The sequence below is a fragment of the Equus asinus genome, chromosome 2, assembly GCF_041296235.1.
Source record: "Equus asinus isolate D_3611 breed Donkey chromosome 2, EquAss-T2T_v2, whole genome shotgun sequence".
NCBI classification, from domain to species: domain Eukaryota; kingdom Metazoa; phylum Chordata; class Mammalia; order Perissodactyla; family Equidae; genus Equus; species Equus asinus.
Window position 1 is genome coordinate 83,145,607 of NC_091791.1, and position 23,242 is coordinate 83,168,848.

Genomic DNA, 23,242 nt, shown 5'->3' on the forward strand with positions numbered 1-23,242 from the left:
AAGAGGAAGAATTTAACAAGGTAATGAATTTGTCTTTTCTCTTATCTCGGCACTCCTGCTGCTCAAAACCTCTCTGCACTCCGAAGTAGTGGTCGTCTCTGAAGTCAGTAGTGGTCCCGCATCTTCCCAGTTCTTGGATGTAGAGTCTTTTATTGCAAGGACAAGAGGTGTGAAGAGGTGTCGCTGGGGCCTGAGCAGTGTCGGTCATAAGAGTGGATGTTTAGGATTACAGGTTGCTGTGCCTGCACTGAGCACTGGACCTCAAGTGATGGGGTGCCCGTGCGTGTTTTAGTGTGTGTGTGTGTGTGTCTGTGGGACCTTTTTAGGTGTGAGGCCTGGATCAGGGCCTCTCTTGACCATCGCTAAAGGCAACTCTGCAAGAAAGAAATGAGTGACATATGGACAAATATTTATTGGGATAAATTTTCTGCAGTGTGCAAATCCTTCTCATGGATACCATTACCCACATTTGTTCCCTCATTGACTTTGAATCTACTCTAGAGCGTTTCTCAGTGCCTTATCCATCTGAATGGCCTGACTTTTAAACATTGGGCCTGTGTCAGTTTTGCCTTTAATTTGTTAGAGCAAGTAGAGGAGAGAAGGCCCTTCCTTTCTCACCACCAGGGCCAATTCCAGAATCTGACAGCCAGCCCGGAAACAGGGCCACCTTTATGGAGAGAAGTCCCCATGACATAGAGCTGAGGGACAAAAGCCGGGAAGAGGAGGAATATGTCGCTTGTCCAAATGCAACTCAGAGCCACCACTGTATTCATTAAGAAATTCTTTCAATCTCATTCCTTCTTCAATGATCTCTGAAGCTCAACCGAGCTTCACCCCACCAGAAGCTTCCAGCCGTTTGTCAGGGAGCCAGACTCCAAGGAAATAACAGGGAAGTGTGTCTGAATGTGAGGCAGGTATTTCTGCAGCTGGTGCTGAGATGTGAGATCACTGTCTGTGGAGCTGGGAGGCTGGGCCCTGGGGCGGGGTAGGACAGCGACCTAAACTGGCTTTGAATTCTTTCAGTAAAATATTCAGTTTTTTCTCTAGAAGTTGTTTATGCCACTTGCCTATCTTTGGTTTCTAAATGGCCTACTCTGTATTTTCATAGGGCCTCTCTCCACCCTGGGTTTAGGCCACTGTTGAATATCATTTCAAAATTGTAATTGTTGTCTTGTTAGGTTGAAGCAGTGACCTCATTTTCCCTCCGCTCCACCTCAGGTTTTAAATCCTCCTTCTCCAAAAGCATGTTTTAGGGCCGTGTCTCAATAGGCTGTGTGTTGCTTTACGTTATTATGACTAAATAATTATATCCTGTAACATCAATATCTGTGTATTTCAGGATTATAAAGACTAGTGGGAAGGCAAGGAGAAGAGAAGAGAGTAAATCTCTGGTCCCCTGGGAGATGATAAGTCACTTCAACAAAATCTCTTGAGAGCCCACTGTGTGTCTGACACTGTTCTGGCGCAGGGATTGGTACTATAGCTTCTCCCGAGCTGCCTATAATCTAGGAGGGAAGAGAAACCAAGTGCATAAGTGACTGTAAATTAAGGAAGACTAAGGTGGAGTTATTCGAGAAGTACAGTCCAGACTGGTGGCAGCTCTTTGCATGGATCAGGAAAAGTTTCCTGGTAAGTGTCTGAAGAGAAGAGAACCAGCAACGTCACAAAGGCCAAGAAATGCTGGCTGCTCGGGGAGCGTCCCAGCCACGTCAGGTAGGTTCAGGGTGCTAGGGTGGGAGTCGCGGGCAGTGGGGAGCGTGAGGGCTTTTAAGCAGGGAGGGGATAAGATGACAGCTTCATTTAGGAAGATAAATCTGGCAGCAGAGTGTATGACAGATTAAAGTCGAAGAGGTAGAAGGTAAAGAGGGCAGTCAGAATTTATGATGGCGTCTTGGCGTGGAAGAAATGAGGATTTGAGGTAAGAGAAAAAATAGGACACTTGCCAAGGACTCCTGGATTTACTTGTAGAGATACACGCTGTCTTCGAGACCAAATGGTACTTCTACTCCTGTCCGTGTCTATTTTATGTTTTATGTACCTAAATTTCAAGCTTGTCTATTGTCTCAAGGTGTGGGCTATGTTAAGAACATGATTGGCAGGACTTGGGTCCCAGGTTGAGACACTCTGAGGCGTTGCCAGAAATAGTAGAAGTGTTGCAGGAAGAACACAGCCCTGTTGTTGGCTGAAGGTATAGGTGAATCCCATAAACACAGTAATGAACACTAGAACATTCTAGTGGAAATTCTAGTGAAAGAATAAAAGACAGAGAGTCAGTATGCACCTGGCGGTACCAAAGACCAGGTAGGCAGGAAGAATGAAGCACCGGGCAGGTTGGAGACCACAGTCTGCATGAGGCCTCACTCTGCCACTCAGCGGGCGAGGCCATGTGCAGAGATGTTTGGTTAACCTCTGCACTGGGTGAGAGGCCTGGGAATCCGAGTCTTCAAGGTGCATGCAGGGCATTTATTGGGGAGGGCTCTTGGGACCAACACCTGTTGGGAAGTGAAGAAAGTAGAATTTGGGAAAGAGAGGAGTTGAACTGTGAAGCAGCTGCAACAGAGGCCTCACCCAATCCTACAGGGAGCTCCAGAGTTAGGATGGCCCTTTGGAGTTGGCCCCAACTGAAGCTAGAAAGCTGGCTCACTGTATCCCACATCCACCTATCATTGGATGTGGCTACTCCCAGGAACTGCATGGGGACCACGGTGACTCCCATCAAGCAGGGGGGTTTCCTGGAGAAAGTCTCAGCTGTGAGCCCTCAGCAGCCAACCCTTCCTACTTTCTGGGGATTTCCCTTGCCTGTTTTGAGACTCTTAGGGTAGAGGCTGGGAGAAGGAATGTTGTCACCTAGAGCTCTGAGCTCATCAGTGCTGAGAGGTGGTGCAAAGCCAGCAGTTGAATGGGTGTAGGATGACAAGGCCAGTGAATCCAAGAGGGACAAGCAAAGGGGGACAACCTGTTGAGAGAGAGTTGAGGGGAGCAGTAAGGGTGAGGGGTCTGGAGTCAGGCAGTGTGGTCTTCAGTCTGCCACTTACCGGCAGTGTGACCTTGGGTACATTACTTCATCTCCTTGCCCCTCAGTTTCTTTATTTGTCTAATAGGGACAAAAATAGTACTTACGTCATAGAGTTGTAATAAGACTAAATGAGATAATGCATACAAAGGGCTTATCGCTGGCCCACAATAAGTAGGGCTCTATAGAGGGTGGCTGCTAGTATCATTATTGTCGCTAATAGATTCACCAAACTTGGAGAAAGGCCTTAGACAAATATTGGGAGCCAGAGTCTTAACCCAAGAGGCCTAAGAGTTAGGGAAATCAGATCAAACGCAGAAGCGAGAGGTATGTGTTCGTGCAGGGGGCAGTCTCAACAAATCCCCAAGAGAGGGCTATTGCTGCCTGACTTGTGTGTTCTCAACTATACGCTATATGGCAGAACCAGCCCCATTAAAGAGCCCAGAGTCAAATAAAACACATTTCTGGTGAGAATGCTGCCATCTTCTTCATTTTACCCTATTCCTTTAGTTACATTTAACAGCAAATTAATCCTTCCCACTGAGTTTTCTTTATCTTGAATCCCAAGTCCTGGCTTTGCCACCTACCACCTGTATGGCCTTTCGAAAGTCACATAACCTCTCTGACCTTCAGTTTCCTCATCTACAAAGTGAGATGAATAATATCTGATCTCACTTGGTCGTTGTGAGATTCAGATATTATAGTTGGAAGCAGTTTCCAAACCGTAAAACACAGTGTAGATATCTGCTGGGTATTGGAATTGTTCTGCTGATTGCTTTTTTTTTTTTTAATATCATTCACAACCAATAGAGGTTGGAGAAGATAGCCTCTGGATAATGAACTTGAAAGAATGAGAAATCCCCTGTGAAAATGGTCTAAGAAATAGCTTTCCTATCTGCATAAGGATGGAAAACTGTGTTTTGTTCCTTCCTGTATTAAAGGCCAATTTTGTGCTAGACCCTGTCTAAGGCCCTTAAGATCTAGAAAAATATAAGATATCCTCCATTCCTTCAAGGTGCTCATGACATCTGTTTGGTCATGTGTGTTTAAATTCATTTTGCATAGGTAGCAAAAGGTTTGCAGATGTTCACCCACACTCTATCTGCCAGAGCTAAGTCACCTACATAAAGCCCTCAAGGGGACATTAAGATCCTGTCAGGTCTATGTCATCCTGAATTATTACCATGCTGGGTGTGGCAGCAACCTTTGGCCAAACACCTCACCTCTGGGGTGGTGATAGCCAAATGTGACACACACCCACACATGTTTAACTTCTCAATTAAATTGGAGTTGGAGAGTGGGGTCTTCTGATGAACAGAAATCTAAATGTTTAATGAATTTTAATTTATCAATCTTCCTTTAATGTGGAATACGTTTCATTTTTTGGTCTAGTTTTAGAAAGTCTCCCCCTCCTTTATGGTCAGAAAGTTTGACAGGTTCTCTTTCGACATTTAAATCTGAAATATAACTAGAATTGACTTCTATATATTGTGTCAAGTAGGGATCTAATGTCTTTTCTCCATATGGGTGTTTTTTTAAAGCAGAGGACATTTCCAAGATGATAGGAAATGAGAATGTGTTGAGAGAAAGAAAAAACAAACAGAACTGGGTTAGAGATTACAGGAGGTTAAGAAGAAAAGATCTGTGCCCAGAATTTATTAAGATGAAGCTCTTCAGGGCAAGGGGTAAGCATGGGCATCCCCCTGTCGCCATCCCTCTTGGCACATATCATTTTTTATTTAATTCAGCATCTGTATTGATTGGATGAGTCCGTGAACTAGGTTGGATGATGGTGGTGAGGAAGAGTACTTGTATAATAATCATGCTATGAATTTTTTCATTTACCTCAAAAATACCCATTGAGCGTCTGGTACTGCTATACAAAAAGGAGCAAGGACAATCTGCGTCCTCAAGGAGCTCACTGGAGAAACACATGATTTCGGTGTAGTTTCATAGATGGATGGGAACAGCTGACATTCATCAAACCTACACAGTTAGCGAAGTACTCTCATGTATGCTTTTTCACTGCATACTCATGACCCCCTTTCAGACATCTAATTGAGATTCACAAAAGCTCAGGGACTTGCCCAAGGTAACACAGCTATTGAGCACAGGGCCAGAAGTAGAATTTAGATTTTTCTCTTAGTCCAATGTTTTTTCAACTATGTTGTCTCTTAGCTTAGTTTTCTAATGCAATTAAATCTTTCACTGTCTGTTTCTATCTCTCCGTCTATCAATGAGTATCTATCTATCCATCTACCAATATGTCTGTCACTTATTGTCTATGCATTCATCTATCTATTCATTCATCTGACTATCCACCTACCTACTGGGTAGGTAAAGTAGGAGACAGGAAGAGTATTGGGCAAGATCTGAGGCTCCCTGAATTCAGCCGGATCCCCCGCTCATCCCCAGCCAGTTGCCTAACATCAAGCAAGTTACTTCATCTATTTGGAAATCAGTTTCCACATCTGTAAAATGAGGGGTTTGGACAAGATGCTTTTTAAAGCATGGTCTGGTTCTGATAGCATTTCCTACTAACTTGGTTTTTCAAAGTATTGTCTCCCTTAATACTATTTTATTCACTGGTAGGTAATTCCCTTCACATTTGTGTACCTTTAGTCTACAACTAACTTTGATGCCCCTTCCCTGCTCTGCGGGCTAGGCTTCTTCGATTGCAAGAGAGAAAAACACAACGTGAACTCGTGCAAACACGAGACTCCATTAGTTTATGTAGTTGAAGTACTGGGTTAATCAAAGAGTTGAAGCAGTTACTATTAGAACCAGGGCCTCTGGACTGGAACTAGGTCTTCTAAGTGGCCATATCTCATTCTACATCCATATTTTATTACTGATTATCCGTTTATCTTTATCTGTAGATCTCATTCTCTTCTATTGGAGAAAGGCCTTGTCCACACTCTGGGAACTATGGTCCCTGGCAGCCCCAGGTAAGCTACTCCGGTAGAAAAATTCTTTTCACATTGTGTGTACATCAATCCAAGGGAAGACTCTGACTGACCATCCTCCACGTAGACATCTATCCCCCCTCTATTATTGGGGGATGAGATGATTCTGGCCTAGGGCCCTTTAATCCACAGCCCCAATAGAATCTCATGGAATAGGAGAAGGGCAGTTCTTCCCCCACAAAATATGCTGGACAGACACACACAAAAAATAATGTCCTTTACACCCACTGATCAAGTAATAAGGTACTCGTGGGCAGAAAAACTGACTTGGAAAAGTTAAGGCGGAATAATGGTTAGGATCATGGGGTCTGGAAACAGCTTTCCTGGGTGAATTCCAGCTTCACGCTTATAAGCTGTGGGACTTTGAGCAAATTATATATTCTCTTTAAGCCTCACTTGTTTCATCTGTAAAATGAGGAGAATAGTAATACCCATGTCAACAGGTTACCGTGAGGACTAAGTTGGTATAAAAGGTCAAGCACAAAATAAGGCTGGCCATTGCTACTACTGTTACTGCTGCTCCTGCTACTAGTATTAAGATCGTACGTCAGGTATATAGTAAATGATAGACTCTGAACTAAAACAATGCCCTCTGATGCCTAACCTAGAGCCCTTCCCCCCACCCCACAGATGAAGGGTGGCTGAACACTGGAAGGTGGCAGGTACAGCAGCGGTGGAGTTGAGTAAGCAGGATTGAGGTGCTGGCATTCTGGATCCTTGTCACAGGCCAGTGGCCAATGACCTCTCCTTTATTTTAGCTATTATCACCCCTATTTTACAGAAGAGGAAACTGAGGCATGGAGGGACTGACTTGATAGATAGGTCACACAGCTAGCACATAGTGGAGCCACTCATTTAGGGGCCTTGGTGGTGTATTGACAGGAGAAGCAGGTTTTCTTGGCTCTCTGGCTAGACAGGATGAGCTCCTGTCTTCCCTTGTCATCGCACTTGCCTGGTAGGCTGTCGGACTCACAGTTGGCACTGTCTTCTCAAAGAACAAATGGATGGACGTCAACAATGACACTTGGTGGAGAAGAAGACAGAAAAATGCAGAACTCAGATTCCACCAAAATGTAGGTGAATTTGAAGTTATGTAGATCAGCTTCCCCCCAGATAAATGACTGTCACCGCTGCCATTGTTAATTAAATGTCCCACTTTTCTGTAACCTTGGGATTGATTCCTGTTACAAAGGAAGAGTGAACATAGATCTACTCGAAACTTTTTCATTCTCGTTTTTTACAATCCAGGAATTTCAAAATACTAAGAGAGTGTTAGGTCATCCGTCGACCAGTTTCTCTCTGTTACTCAACCCCAGCCTGGCAGTCTGCTCTGAATTTCTGCTGGGTGTCTCATTCTGTACCTGCTGCAGAGCAGTGACTCAGCCTGTTGAATAACTCCCTTTTGCCCAGTATGACATGTCAACTTTATTTCATTGCTGTGGCATGTCTCTTGCCCTGTGGCCGATAAACAAGGCAACCCAGTCAGGAAACCAAAGCAAATTCCCTACTTCTGAGTCAAAGCAGGAGCTCTGCCAATCTAGACTTAGAATACATGCTCTTACACCTTTCTCAGCCCTCTGAGGAAGTTGTTTTCTCTCTTCTTAACCTCCCTTCCTCCCCTCACTCCTAGTTCCCGAGAAAAGAAGGCATAACCATGGAGCTATTTTTACCTGAAAAATAAATCCAAGGGCAAGGTCTTCGACATTGTATTTATCAAAAAAGGGGAATGTTTATATCATTGACTGACTTAAAATTGAATATTTGTTTCTGCGAGGTTTGATGTGTCTGGTGTTTGCAGTACAGGGTTACACATTAGGGTTCTATCACAGCTGCATCACAGCTGGATTGTCAATGTGGAAGTCTGTGGTCATGGAGACAATCTGGTATAGAGAACGGAAAAGGCAGGGAGTCAAGGTTTCTGAGCCTCACTCTCCTTATTGGAAATGAGGATAAAAAAAGAACTCCTTTGGGTTGTTGTGAGAATAAACAAGAGTATACGCAAAGCACGTGAGAAAATATATCCCTGGTCTATGTGAAGGCCACTCTTTCCATGGCCTTGCTGCGCATCCTTCACCACGATCCTGGTTGCTACCTTAATTGTCCCAAATGGCAAAACAGAGATAACTATAGTTGACACAAAAATTATGTTTTCAAAAGCTTGAACTCGTGAGAGTATAAATTAGCACAACTTTGCTGGAGGCCATTTAGTATTATCTATCAAAACCTATATATCCTTTAATACATTTTTACTTCTAGGAATTTCTTATAAGAAAATAATCAGATTTATTCATAAGGATGTTAATCATGACATTGTTTATAATATGAAAATTACAACCAGCCTACAAATCCCACCATAGGGGACTGGTTAGGGACATTATTACACATCTATACAGAGGATGCCATCTAGGCAGCCATTAAAAACCATGTTGTAGAAGGACATTTATTCTTGTGGGAAATATTCTTTCTGTATCATTGAGTGAAAAATGCAAAGAGAAAAATGGGATACAATGTTGGATATTTTTAATAAATAAGAAAGGCACATATACGCATGAGAAGACTACAGGAAAATACACACCAAAACATTAATGATCGTTTTCTTTGGTTGGAATCCAAGTGATTTTTGTTGTTTTCTTTTGTGCTTTTCAAGCTATTTTCTTTTACTGAGTATACTTTATTTCTTTTTTTTATACTTTAATTAGAAAACAATGGTTTTTAAATATGGCTACTAAACAAATCTGATTTTCAAATGAGCGATACAGTTTAATCGAAGACCTCAATCTTTAAAATGCTTTAGAACTTCTTAGAAAAGAATTATAAATGTGTGCGTAGAAAGGAGGCTGGAGGAAATACTTCAAAATCTTAACAATATTATCTCTGTGTAGTAGTTGATGGATGATTTTATTTTTTATCTCATACTTTTCTACGTTTTCAAAATTTCTATAATCTGCATGTATTACTTTTATAAACAGGAAAATGCTGTTAAAATATCTATTGAATAATTATTATTTATCGAGTAATATTTTCTTTTTTATCATTTTTACTTTTTTATTGAGGTCACCTTGGTTTATGACATATACATTTCACGTGTACATCATTATATTTCAACTTCTGTGTAGTCTACATCGTGTTCACCACTGAAAGTCTAGCTGTCATCCCTCACTGTACATGTGTCCGCTTTTACCCTTTTCGCCCTCCCGTCGCCCCCTTCCCCTTTGGTAACCACCAATCTGGTCTCTATATCTGCAAGGGTAACATTTTCTTAACGCCTTCCGCGAGAGCTGGTTGATGTGCGCTTTTTTCTTAGCTGAATTTAGTTTATTTTGCAAGTGAATAAACTGGCTCAGAGGAATCCTCTGTTTCTCAGTTTCATGATGTCTAATTTGAACACACTCTAAGTTCTTTTCTTTTAAAAATCTTCCATTCATATTTCAGGGTGATTCTAATTTGTAATATCAAGTTATTCAAAGCGTAAGTCCTAAGATGCTGGAGGGAAGACAGCTCACAAGCACAGCCCGCTGAATCTGAGGAAAGCCTGCAGATCTTCCGGGCGAGGCAGGCCTCGCAGTATTGTCAGCCTGATTCTAGATCAAAGGGGCTCGGATAAATGCATTAACTTTAGACTATTTCTCCCCAGGCCTCAGATCCCCTGGACGCTCTCCCATCTGGACCAAGACCTGTAGACGGCTGTTTTTGGAGCAAGGGTGTCTTGAGGTCACGTTGAAAGCAGAGATTTCCGTGTCTGGTAAAACAACCAGAATGTGTTTACCAATATGAATGATATTTTCAAGGTCAATGCTGGGTCTCTAGCAAAAGAAAAGAATAATTGATATTCAGGATAGAAAAAAGCAAGTAAAGTTGTAGGTGTATTGCCAAAGCTCTCTATACAGCAAACAACGTCAGGGGCGCCTCTCTCGGGCCCCTCTTCAGTGTGCACCCCACCCTCTCCCCAACAAACTGGATGGTACCCTGGACACATACAGGTGAATGCATTTGGGACCTGATTACAACTGGGTTTTTTTTGCCTTTTTTTCTCTTAAAGGGTAAGAGTTATTTTTTTATTGGAAAGCAGCTCTTATTGACAATTGTGAACAGTGCTGCCACGTTTTTATAATAAACACCATCGCAGATAGGAAAATGGGAAATGACAAAGAGAAACAGCAGTGCATTTCTTTCAGATAGTGGCACCCCAGGCCACTCAGTTGCTCGGGTCAGAAACCTGGGAGTCATCCTTGACTTCTCTCTCTCCTTCACCCCCACCTCCAACTCCCAACCCTCCCCACGTGTTTGTCTCCGATGGTCCCTTCTCCAGCTGCCACTGGTGTCCTTATAGGTCCTCGTAGCCTCCTGCCAGCCTCCTGTACCTGTGTGCAGACCCACTGTGGCCCGGTCCCAGAGTGGCCCTTGTGGAATACAAACCTCACTACGTCATTCCCTCTTAAAATGCTCTCCTTTCTGGGACAAAAAGACCTCCTTTCCTGATCCCCTTGATGTGGCAGTAGGGGACTTCAGCACTTTAGCCCCTGCTTATCTCTTCAGCCACCTCTACTACTCCCACCTCCAACCTCAACTTCCTGTTACTCCCTGGACCCCAGCAGGGCTGGGTCCATGAATGGCGGGGCTCAGTGCAAAATGAAATGGCAGGGTCCCTTGTTCAAAACACAAATTCACCCACAAAATTAAGACTTTCAAAACAGTGACCACAGGGCATTGAACTCCCTGCACAGGGCCTGTGTGACTACTTGGGTGACATGCCCATGAAGTGTCTCTGACCCACACAGGTTTTGACCTCTGTTTCCTTGCCCCCGTGGTGCTTGGCCTGGATTATCCTCCCCATTCTCTGCTTCTACTATCCTCCTTCCCCTTAAAGAGTGAATCTTTAAGATTCACTAGGCGCAGGGATCTGTGCCAAGAAGTCTCCCCAAACTTCCCTTCTTGTGACTCTGTGTCCCCAAGCTGGGGTGGGTATTCTTCCTCTGAGCTCCTTTTGGACCAGTGATGCCCAAAGGAGGAGCCACCAACTGTCTACTGTATAAGCACATGGAGCAGTTCTTAAAATGAATCTGACTCTCAGGGGTGGGGCCTAGGAATCTGCAAAGCTCACAGATAGATCTATACACGTACACTAATGCCCCTCCATCCAGGCTCCTTGTCAGGGTCTGTGCTCCGTCCCTCTGTCTCCTTAACGTCAAGCACAATGCCCAGCACTTCCGAGATGTTGATGATTATTTGTTAGATGGAGCCAACCTATTCCAACTTTACATCTGCCTTCTTCCCACCTGTGCTCGCTGACTCCTGAGTCCTGACAGCCTCCTTCCTATTTCTTTTAGAGTTAACACAGCCCCACATGGCCTCATTGGCTGTTCACAGCCCGTGCAGGCCCTGGACCCCCAAGAGTGGCCCGTGGGGTTGGCACTTTGTAGATGGAGCTGTCAGCTGGTGTGTGGTGGATCCTTGGCTTCCGTTGTTCTGAACCCCCAGGGGAGACCCTAAGCGTGTGCCTTGGCTTCCTGAGGAGCTTCTCAAGGAGGAGAGAGGGATGACGCTCTTTCCGCAGATGTGCGTGTGAGACAGAATCTCATTTTCTCCACGGTTGAGAGCCCTTATGTGAGTCTCCAGGCAGGCCGCAGGCCAAGGAGACTGCAAATGGCGCCACAAGGCCCCAAACTGCCAGCATTTCCTTAGCTGTCTCCCCCCTCTCCTCTAGCACAGAGGTGACATCAGGAAATGAGCTAAAAATTCAGGAGCCTGGCACTGACTTGCATCAGGCCCAGAGCAAAAGGCAGCAGCTAGCTGGGCCAGGCGTGTTTACCCCAGTCCTGACCCCAGGTGCTGGGAGTGTTGGTCACGGATGTCCAGGGAGCTGTGCCCAAGGCCTGATAGAGCTCATGTCCCCGCACTTCAGCCCTAGCTGGCAGAGCACACTCATGATGCTGTAAAGCGGTAGATGTTGGGCCCAATCCAGCCCTGAGGCCCAAAGTAGGGTGCTGGGTGTTCCTTTGCAGGAAGGGGAGGAGGCCACCCAGGGGGTGGGGTGGGGGTGCAAAAGAAGAACAATCAGCCTGAAATCTTCCACTGGGGGGACAGAGAGCGTGGCAGGTGGAGCTCAATGAGCAGAGACTTACTTTGCAGTCTGCGGATCCTCCATGCTGGGCTCACCCTCGGCTCAGTGCAGAGGTCTCAGCTGGCCACCTTCCCAACACCTCCCCAGGGCCCTCCTAGATCAATGAGTCTCCCGACAAGAAGGCCACATCTGGTCCTATGGTCTTCCCATCGCCTGTCCTCAAGGCGTCTGGGGCACCCTGAGCATCAGCCTCTCTCCGCCCTATTTTGAAGCTTATCTACCGGAATCTACAAGACCGCCTCACAAAAACTTGGCCCTCTCCCTCCTGTTTTGATTAGATACAAAGTGCTTTTGCTTTGTTTAAAAAATATTTTGGTTTATTTTACAGCTGTTGTTTCAAAAATTAGCTCTTTCTAGTTAGGGGCATCATCAAATTGGGATCCCATGCCAGCCAAACTAGGCAAGATTTCTCGGCCTCAAGGAAGCTGTTACAGAGAAGGGAGCCCTGTGGTTCCTGCAGTGTGAAGGACAGGTCACCTCATGAACCATTAAGCAATTGACTGGGAGCCAGTTGTCTGGTGGTCTGCGGGTACCTGCCTGAGCGAACTGATGCCTCACAGATCACACGGTCATCAGAGCCACTTGTACATCTAGTGTGTCAGCCGTAGACGATTCATCACTCTTCCCCTGAAAGTTTCCTTCATCGTCATCATCACCCAGTATTGATAGCTTAAATCTATTGAGTGCTTAATATGTGCAAGGCATGGTGTGAAGTGTTGTGCTCAAAGAGTCTCACTAGATCCTGTGATAGCCCTGAAGTCTTGCCGCTATTAACCTCATTTACAGATGGGGCAGTTGAGGCTGGGAGGTGTGGGTAACCTGTCCAAGGTCATACAGACATTAGGATTCAAGCTGGACACCACACAGAGGCCATAGTGAACCCCTGCATATATGATTCCCTCTCAGTGGAACCCAGTTCAGAGGTTCCAGTTGGCAGACAGGGGTGCTCAGGTCTCTGCTTTCCTATCACCTTTCCTTATCTCACTGTAGCAATCACCACATGCATTTACGTTTCTGTCTACTTGTGATATAATAAAAAATATATACACTTGGCCTTTGTCCCCAGACCCTGGATAGAGTTCTTAAAACCCTTGGAATTTCCTGAGTGATAGGAGTGTTGTTCATAACGAGCCCCTTTGGCTGTACCTGAGCTTATGCTATGAGATGACTCATGGGGGTTCCCAGAGGAACCAACCATGTGGTTAGAAGGTTGGAATTTCAGCCCCACCCCACCTCACCCTCACCTCCAGGGTAAGTTCAATCACCATCGGCCAATGATTTAATCAATCACGCCTACTTAACAAGACCTCCGTAAAAAACCCTAAAGTACTGGGGCTGAGGAGCTTCTGAGTTGGCGAACATATCCATGTGCTAGGAGGGTGACGCACCCCAACTCCATGGGGGCAGAGACCTCCGTGCTTGGGATCCTTCCGGACCTCACCCTATGTAACTCCTCATCTGGCAGTTCATTTCTATCCTTTATAATAGGCTGTAATCGTAAGGATATTGTTTTCCTGAGTTCTGTGAGTTCTTCTAGTGAATTATTGAAGCTGAGGGCAGGTGGTGGGAACCAATGAATTTGTAGTCAGCTGGGCAGAAGTGCAGGTGGTCTGGGGACCCTGTTTGCAGTTGGCATCTGAGGTGAGGGGAGTCCTGTGGGACTGAGCCCTTCGCCTACGGGGTCTGCATTAACTCTGGGCAGTTAGTGTCAGAATTAGATTGAATTGTAGGACATCCAGTTGGTGTCAGACAATCAGGGAACTGGTTGGTTGTTATTGGAAGAACCGTACCACCCCACCAAACCGTGAGCTTCGTAGGTCTGGAGAGGGACTGGAGTCGCAGGCTCAAGAACATTGGGAGCCAGCACGGTGCCTGGCATGCAGCAGGTGCTCAGCACATTTCACCTCTTCACCTGCAACTTCAGGCTCTCAACCTCCTTCCAAAGCATCCTTCCTTATCTGATGCCACAACCATTCTACAGGACCAATGCAAAGTGGAGCCACCGTGAAGCTTTAGTGACTCGCTGTAGGACACACAATGAAAATGGTTTCCAGCTCTATGTCACCCCCGTTCTACACACCAAATTAGACTTTTTTCTATCGGGCGGTATGATTGACCCTAACAGCTTGGCTTTTCCCCACCTACCGAATGTTGTGAACCATAGGCCTATCTGTCTCAAATCCTCTCTCCTCTGAAGACAAGAGAGCTAAGGGCAGGTGGAAAGAGATGATTCCAGAAACGCCCCTGGTGCTGTCAGCAGCTTCCATGGCAGAGATGATTCACTGGGGCCTGGCTGATTGCTGATCATGGAGGCCAACTGGGTATCTGTCATCAGCTCCCTCCTCTCCCAGAAACGGCTTCTTCAAAAGGGTCTGCAGCAGCGTGGGCAGGCTTTTTCAGAGCCTCCGGGGTTGCTGGAAGGTGGAGGGAGGCGGAGAGGGAGAGGAGGAGGCCTGGAGAGCTGCCACCTGAGCGAGACTGGTGACAGGAGAATCTATGAATCTTGTGTGCAGAGCCAAATATGGTGCTGGGGCTCAATGGGTAATAAACAATGGTCACATTGCGGGCTCGACAAGGAGAGACATTACAGATGAAAGCAAGGGACAGGCCTGACGTCACCGTGTGCAGTCCACACCGGACCTCCTGGCTGAGCAGGCTGGCTCACCCCAGGGGGCAGGAATTCCATATTTGTCCTTGTTGAGCCCACATGTGCTTTTTGTCTGGATGTATTTGCTCAAAGCAAGAATGGGGAAACCAAGGCCCGTGCATCATTTTGAAGATGTGTGTTTGGCATCGCGCCCCTGGCCAGTAGGCTTTCCAAGGGCGTGGTATGGATTGAGCTCCTGTCTCATGGTCTTAAGTTGTTTTTGGCAGCATTGTCCAAACACAGCCAGGTTCTTGGAGACAATGAGAGCAGATGTTATTACTGGAAAGAGCCAGTACTGTTAAGTGTTTTTAGTATGTATGGTTTAAGCACATATTATTAAAATTTGAGTTTTAGATGTTCCAAGACCGCTCTTTGGAGGGGGCTGGGAACACATAGACGTCTTAGGCTGGCCCCTTCTCATAGCACTTGACAGCAGCTTGGCTGGAGAGACTGGCACTCCCACATAAAAATCTGAGAGCAGAGCACAGTATTTTCCCATCCGGGGCCAAATCGTTGGTGTGCATACTAGAACAGCAGGGCCAGGGACACATCGGTGGTGTCTTCCTGCACACCAAATTTGTGCATTGGCTTCATGAACAAGGTGGGACCTATTCCTTTTATGTGCCTGTGTGTGTTCGGCTTTTCTTAACAATAAGATTTATCTGGAGCTCATGTCCTATATAACCACATAAAAGAATAGCTCATGAGGGAGGTAGTAGCAAATTGTGGTGAGAAGAGCACAGGATTTTGAGTCAGAAAGACCTGGATTTGAATCACTGCTGTGCCCATCACCAGCTGTGGTGTCCAACCAATTCACTGAGCTTCCTTTTGTCCATAAAACGGGGTAACCTCCCCAGCTTTGCAGGATTTTCATGAGACTCAGAAATAGCCCTCCAAAAAGGGCCCAATGTGGTAGTTCTCAATAAATCGTAGTTGCTATTGAAACAGAGATGGGTTTCTAAATTTAAATGATAAACTACCTGTAGGTTGTTGATGGCTAGAAACTCTCTTTACTCCTGCTGTACATTTCTGTGATTCAGAGCTCTTTCGAACAGGCTGTGGCTTTAAAAATGCAAAGCTTTCCGAGGAAAGCCAAAGGGCATCCTGTTCTGATTAGCAGACTCCGTCTGCACTCTAATGCCTGCCCTGCTGGTCACAGAATGCTGAGCAGGCTCTGGATCAGAACTGCTTTGAAAGGCGATTGCAGACCTGACCATGAGACTAGAATACATCACTGTCATTTTCTTGACGGTCATCCTCAGGGAAAATGCACTTAAGGTTTCAGAAAAAGCCTTCGCGGTGGTCAGCAGGCCGTGATGGGAGCCAGAGGTGGGAGGTGGAGAGACACAGCTCCTGGGCTGCCCTGGAAGTGACATTCCAGTGTTGCTGAAGGCAACGTGGCCGCCACACTTGGCACAGGGAGGGATGGTCACCATATGCATTTCATGCCCTCGTGTTGATTGGAACCATTCCTGTTTGCCCTCTGCAATCACTGTCTGAATGGAAAATTAGGAGATCTCTATGCCTTTGCTTCATATTGTCCAAGATGGAAAACCCTGATCCTTTGTCCCAGACGAAAAATATCTGTGAGGCCATCAGATATTAAGCCTTAAATGTCATGGAGAGATAATGTGCTAGAGTCGTACAAACTCTGATACGCCAAAATGGTTTGGTAAATGAGGTAAAAATGGGAAACAGACGAGGAAGTCTAAAAAGATAGGCTTGCTGTTATTAACATAAGAATAGGATTAAACCTAAAGCACTACTTACTAGTTTTAGTTGTAAGTTTGCAATTCATATTTCTCCCACAGTGAAGCTACATTAAGAGTAGTAGATTAAATAAATAAATAAAGAATAATGGAAGAATGTGATGATTGTCATTTATCACCCATAAAGATCCACATTTCCATTCTGTGGCAATAAAATCAGTGATCTAAATATTAACAAGTAGAACACATTATAAACACTTAGTTATATATTATTATCACCGTTAAGTCATTACAACAGAAATAAAAACTGTTTTTTATTTTAACTATTAATATTCATCAAATGTTAATGAAAATACCTAACAAATAATTGTGAAAAACACATTGCTTAAGTAATAAAGATGAAAGAGATGATAATCATTGTGAATATTTAATCTGCAAAATAAAGAACATACCATTAATAAGACTTAATTATGTCATTAAATATTTAATTTTACTTTCACTACTAAATTTTGTTTGCATTTTGCATATTTTAAATGTAAGAAGCTTCTTAATAAGATTTGTCATTTCAGCAACATCAAATGCCAGAGCATTTAAGTTTGACTTACTGTCCTCATCAAATTGGTCAAACATCATTTTATTTATCATTAAGTGAAATGAACAGCCCTCTGCAGTTTACTACAAGTTATGCTTTATCCAAAAGGGGAGTTTAATAATTGATTCCAGGTTATACCCACAAAGATAATGTTTTCAAATGATGAGGAAAAATAGCTGCTTTCTCCTTACATATTTTTGCAGTAAGTGTCATAATTTCCCACGTTTCTTACTGTTTGCATAGAATACAGATCTGAGTCTGCCGCAGCTTGCTATAGAATAGGTCCTACACCATTCACAATTAGATCCCTCCTTTTCCTCTGCGTTGACCCCATCACTTACAATGCCTGTTTCTGGATAAGTCTCATCTCACGTGTTTTCCAGATTACAGAGAGGAAGTTAGGTTCCTGGACCTGCCGAATGGCGCTCAAAACTCTCGACCTCACCTCAGCACACAACGAGAGCCTCATGTCAAGTGCCCAGTGTGGAGCCTGGCTGACTCACTCAGTAGGCACAGCCAGACACCCACACAGCGTGAGGACACAGCTTGCACGGTTCACGAGAGCCAATTGTGTGCATCAGTCCCTGCTCCTCATTCAGTGACATCATATTGGTAGCTGGAAATCATCCAGGAAGCATTTACACCAAAGAAATTGGCAAATGATACAAATCAGGGCTCCATCCCTCCCCAGAGAGCTGGTTGTTAAACGTTTACCCGCACACCACAGTGTACCATGCCGGCATCAGGACATGACGCCCACTTCTCTTACACCACCTCCTCCCATGCCTCTTCACTACCTGGGTCTCTGATGACCCAAAGCTCAGTGAGAGAAGTACAAATGCTCTGTGGTCACCAGCAGGCCAGGGTGCCAAGGTCCCACCTTGGCTTTGGGCAACTCTGTGCCCAGTCAGGCTGCTGTGGATGTGGGGGAAAGGCCCACGCTCAGCTGTTCCTCTGCTGACTAGAACAAAATGAGCTCCCTATTGGGAGAGGAAGGCCCCTCCTGTCATGCACGTCTCCTAATGTGGTTGCTGCTCAGGCACTCTCTCAACCTGGGCTCTGAGGGTCAAGAAAGATGCTGGACAAGGGGCAAGTGACCAACTGTCCCGGTTGACCCAGCACTGAGGGTTTTCCCAGAATACAGGGACATCCAGTACTAAAACCAGGAATGGTCCTGGACAACCCTGGACAGTTGGTCACCCTCAGGGGAACTCCTGTCACTATTCTCTGTGAGGCTCAGAACAGTACCGGATGAGGTCTGGAAAGGCAGATCAACTGGAAGACAAAGATGTCTGTTTAGTAAGGCCTCTTCTTCCTCTGGTGACAGCTGGAAAGAAGAGGAAAAGGCAGGGAAGAAACCAGAATCCCAAGCAGAAATTGCATGTTTCCATCCTTGGGCATAAATGAGAGGTCTGGAGCTCAGTCGTTCATCCATTTGGGAACTCGATCACCTGATCTCCAGGACTTTTGGAAGGCCCGAGCCCCCAGATGCTGGTAGAGGCCTGTGGGAATGCTGGTGCGGCCTCCTGCCTCCTGACTGTCAGGCCTGCATAGGCTCATTGATATTCCAGGGCTATAAGTCCTCTCACAGTCTCCCAGTCACCAGAAACAAGCTCTTCTGGGTTTTCCTTTCTAACTTGGCTGGCGGTGCCTGATTTGCATACTGATCCAGCCTCGCGGGCAGCATGCTGGAGTATCAGCCTACGGACACCAGACGAACAGGCCCATCATGACCCCCAGGCGGCCTCGGCCTGCTCTTCCTTCACAAGGACGTGCTGGCCCTTCTTAGGTCAGACGTCAGGTTACAGGCTAAACTTTCAACTTTAAAAGAATGAACAATGACTAGAATGCTAGTGGAGCGATCCTCCCTGACTCATGCTTCAACTCGTCTTAGAATGGAACCATTTTTCATGATCTCCCCATTTTCCCACCTCTGCCATGAGGTAGGGAGCCAGGCAAGCCCCAGGGCTGCTGGTCTAATGGTGGTGTTGGGTGGTGCTCCCTACTCCTGAGCGGCCCTGCCTGTGCAAGGGGGACTGACACACAGGCTGAAGTCAGTCTTGCCAATCCACAAGAAGCTGATTAACTGTCACTGGGGATTCAGAGGCTGAGATGTTGTGTCTTCAGTCACTGCTCAAGCCCTGATCCCTCACTTGCTTTGCTTTCCTCCTCCTGCCTCCCATTTCCCATCCTTTAAGGGTCTTCTCAGGGCCGCCCCCTCTACAGTGCCCTCCTTGGCCTCCCCCGCTGAGTTAGGGCTCCTTCTCTAGGCTCACCTAGCCCTCTGTGCATAAATCTTTCTTTTGCCTCTACTCACATCAGTACAGTCTATCTTTCTCCTCTTCTAGACGTGGGACTTCTAGATGAAAGGGACCTTGTCTCCTCATCTTTGTATCTACAATAGCGCTTAGTATACAATAAATGCTCTACAAATGCCTACTGAGTGCTTTGAATGAATGGCAGACTCCCTATTTTCCTGTGAATCACAGCTCAAGGGATTGTCTCTCCCAGGAAGCTTTTTTGGGTTAACCAAGGGCACCTTCGCCTTTCAGTATGATCCCAATCCTCTCTTACTTTTGGAAATAATTAATGCGGCACAATTAATAATAATATCTAATATGTATTAAGCACTTACAACATGCCAGGCACTGTGGTAAGCACTTCACGAGCATTCCTTTCCTTAATTCTCACAACGACCCACTGAATTCAGTTCTATTAATGTCATCCCCACTTTCTAGATGAGGAAACTGAGGCACAGAGAGGTTAGGAAACTTACTTAAGTTGTCATATCTCAAAAGTGGTGAGGTCAGGATCAAACCCATCCAGTCTGACCTTAGACCTGCTTATTCATGCAGTCCTACTCTCTCATAATGGTTTCATAATGGTTGCATATTGAATGAATGACTAAAAGCTCTAGAGTGGTACTATCCGATAGAACTTTCCGTGATGATGAAATGTCCTCCACCTACACTGTCCAGTCAGCAGCCACTAGCCACACGTGGCTATTGAGCACCTGAATTGTGGATAGTGACTGAGAAAATAAATTTTTAAATTTTAATTAATGTAAATTTAAATAGCCACATGTGGCTAATGGTTACCACATTGTATAGCATAACTCCCGAAGATAAAGGACATATGTTAGTTATCTTTTCTAAGTATCTTACAAGGTAGTCCATGGCCATCACAAGAAGGAGTCTTTCTGAAGGGCTGAGGCTTAGTTTCTTTCTGTGTTTGGAAAACACCAAGCTATTGACTTGAACTGAATCAGTGAAATAAGACTGACCCCAGTCCTTAAAGTCTTGATTTTACTTCAGTGGTTTCCTCCCATGTGAAAAATGTACAATTCTAGTTTCTTTCTTCACAGAGGCCTTGGGAAGATTAGATATTCAAGGCAGAAGGGAAAACTAGAGCTGAGGGGAGGGATGGGAAGTGAGCTGCCCTTATTAACACCTACTATGTGCTAGAGCTAGTGTTGGGCGTTATCTTATTTAATCCTAAAAGCGAATGTGTGACCTGACTAATAGTATTCCCATTTTACAATTGAGGACAACTCAGAAAGTTTAAGAAACTGTCTCAGAAAGGAGCGCTCAGAAAGCAACAGAGACGTGGCTTGAACTGGGTTTGTCTGATTTCAGACCCATGGATTGAACTTGTTAGATGGAAATCCTCCTTTATCTTAACCACAGGATGGTGGTCACTGCTCAAAGGCAAAGGGTATTCGAGACTGACCATCTGTTCAAAGTATGGTGTGTGTGTGTGTAATTACTGCTTCCATAGTGATACAAGGCAAGTGGGTAGAACCAGTGCCTGAGCCAAAAAGACCTATTTTCTATTCTTATTTCTTTGTATTCCTCATATCTAGAATGGAAAACTCTAGAACTCTGCTGTCCAATACAGTAGCCATTAGCCACACTTATTATTGAGCCCTTGAAATGAGGCTCATGAGATGTATTGTCAGTGTAAAACACACACCAGGTTTCAAAGATTGAGTATGAAAAAAGAAAATAAAATATCTCATTATAATTTCTATATTGATTATATTGAAATGATCATATTTTGGATATATTGGGAACACACAAATTATATTAAAATGTACCATCTGGGGTTTTTCTTTTACTTTTTTAATGTGGCTACTAGAAAATTTTAAGTTTCAGATACAGCTCACATCATGTTTCCATTTCTACAGACTGCATTTGTGGAGTCTTGGATAAAAGATGAATGACTTGCTCAAACTCTCCCCAGCCTGAGAAAACGCTCTCATCCCATTAATACCCACATTAAAATAAGTGAAGTTGGTTAGGTACCAACACCATTTGGGCCTCTGCCTCCCTCCTGGCCCCACCCGGACACGCTCAGGGCACTGGCTGAGGTAGCTCATAGCTCATCCAGCTGCACACAGAGCTCTTGACACTCCATAATGTTTCTGCCTTGAACAGCACTATCATTTCTTTCTTGAGCAGAGTGCTTCGTCATTCCTCTCTGGGAGGAAGGTAGGTGATGAAATTGTGACACAGAAAAATGACCTGATCTCTCCAAGGTCATTACCAAAGGCCATGGCCGGACCAAACAGAGCATGCAGTCTACCACAGCGTTTACCACCCTGAGCAGCCTGGAGATGCTTTTCCGGTGAATGATCTTAACTGTGGGGAAGCAGGTTCAATCCCCAGGCCTATGGGGGAAGGGGATGATAGCATCTGATGGGCCGTGACCCCTCCCAGGATCGTGGCATTCAACATTCTCTGGGCTCAATAACTTTTTTTCTCCTCTCGGAGATGGAAAGTGCTATAGTACCCCTCTTTGATAATTTAAAAGTGTTATGTGCCTTTTCCTATTTCCTCTTTATACCCAGTCCTCTCCTTTCTCTGTGCTGCTTTTACACCAGTTTCCATAGTAACAACCTCTCTTGTATCCCTGACTGTGAAGAGAAATCTTGCAGATGTTAGGAGGGATCTAACACCTTCCAGTAGCTGTTCTGATTCGCAGTCTCCTTATCTCCCTGCACTAATGTTCGTGTCCTGTGTCCTTTCCTCTCCCTACAGCTGCCCTGTCCTCCAAGTACCTAGAAGCCCATTCAAATGGCTCCCCCTGGCCTCAGGGGGAGCGTGGGGGTGAGCAGGGAGGAGGGTAGTGCTGGAGAGGAGGCAGCAATCTCTAAATCTCATTATCAATCGTAATTCTTCAGGTGGCTTCCACACAATATGCTAAAAACAAAAGCTCTAGGGGTGGAATCAAAGGCCCCAAGGCCCGGCTCTCCAATTACCATTGGACGAGCACTCTTACCTGAGCCTATAGAAGAAACAGAGACAGCCTGGGCCATCTTTACCGCAAGCCCACCCCTCTCTTTCTCCAGTCTCCACACCTCTGCCCTAGCTCACCCAAAGCTCAGCACCATATCTGTGCATTTGAATGTCTTCACTCTGTGCATTTCCCTCCAGGAGATCAGGTGCTGGTCTCTTACTGGTTTGGAGGGCCGGGCAGACATGGAAATACAACACACACTTATCAGGGCTTTGAAGACCTGCAGCCACTGAATCTCTCACCTCCCCTCTCAGGGCCAGGCTCAGCTGGCCTTGTGGGAAGGCAAGAGGAATGGGGCTTCATCAGTCATCTGCCGAAATTGTTTGAAGAGTTCTTTGCCCACCATTCCTCCTTGGAACTGGACATGATTCTTTTGATTACACAAGCCTGACAGCCCGATCATAATAAACATGTAACTGAAGAGAACCTAGTCCTTTCCAGCGGCATTATTTATTCACCTAAAGCAAAGGCTGAGCTATATTTAGCATATGATGTCAGTGGGTTGTTTGGATTCTTGGAAATTGGCAGGAAGCCACCTCTCACATGATATATGAAATCACTGATAAATGCTTCTTTTCACCAAAAGAAAAACAGCTTAATAAATGCAGCCCTTTTCTGCTTTCATCTTGCCTCCCTCCCTTTCCTCCGCCATCCTTCCTCCCAGCCAGTCCCTCTCCCTCCACCTCCTCCCGCCCCTTCCACGTCTGGGATTTGTCTTTCTGTGGCACAGCTCAGCAGAGCCTGTGAAGTGGAAATGAGTTGCTCAGTATCACAGATCAAAATGAGGCTGTTGGGATGCACAGGATGGTTTTTTCCTCTCCTAGAGCCTGGAAGGCTGCCAAAGCTCTAGTGAATCAGACACACACGCACAAAAAGGCAAATCTATACAGCAGTGG

The 23,242-nt window shown here is 45.3% G+C and overlaps 1 long non-coding RNA gene across 1 annotated transcript; it reads left to right on the forward strand.

Annotated features, from left to right (window-relative positions):
- The first annotated feature begins 1,234 nt into the window (after positions 1 to 1,234).
- LOC139041334 (uncharacterized) lies at positions 1,235 to 16,584 on the forward strand. The gene is made up of 3 exons (XR_011496281.1): positions 1,235 to 1,713; positions 5,893 to 5,961; positions 9,614 to 16,584. It is a non-coding gene; the product is annotated as an uncharacterized lncRNA (long non-coding RNA).
- The last annotated feature ends 6,658 nt before the right edge of the window (positions 16,585 to 23,242 follow it).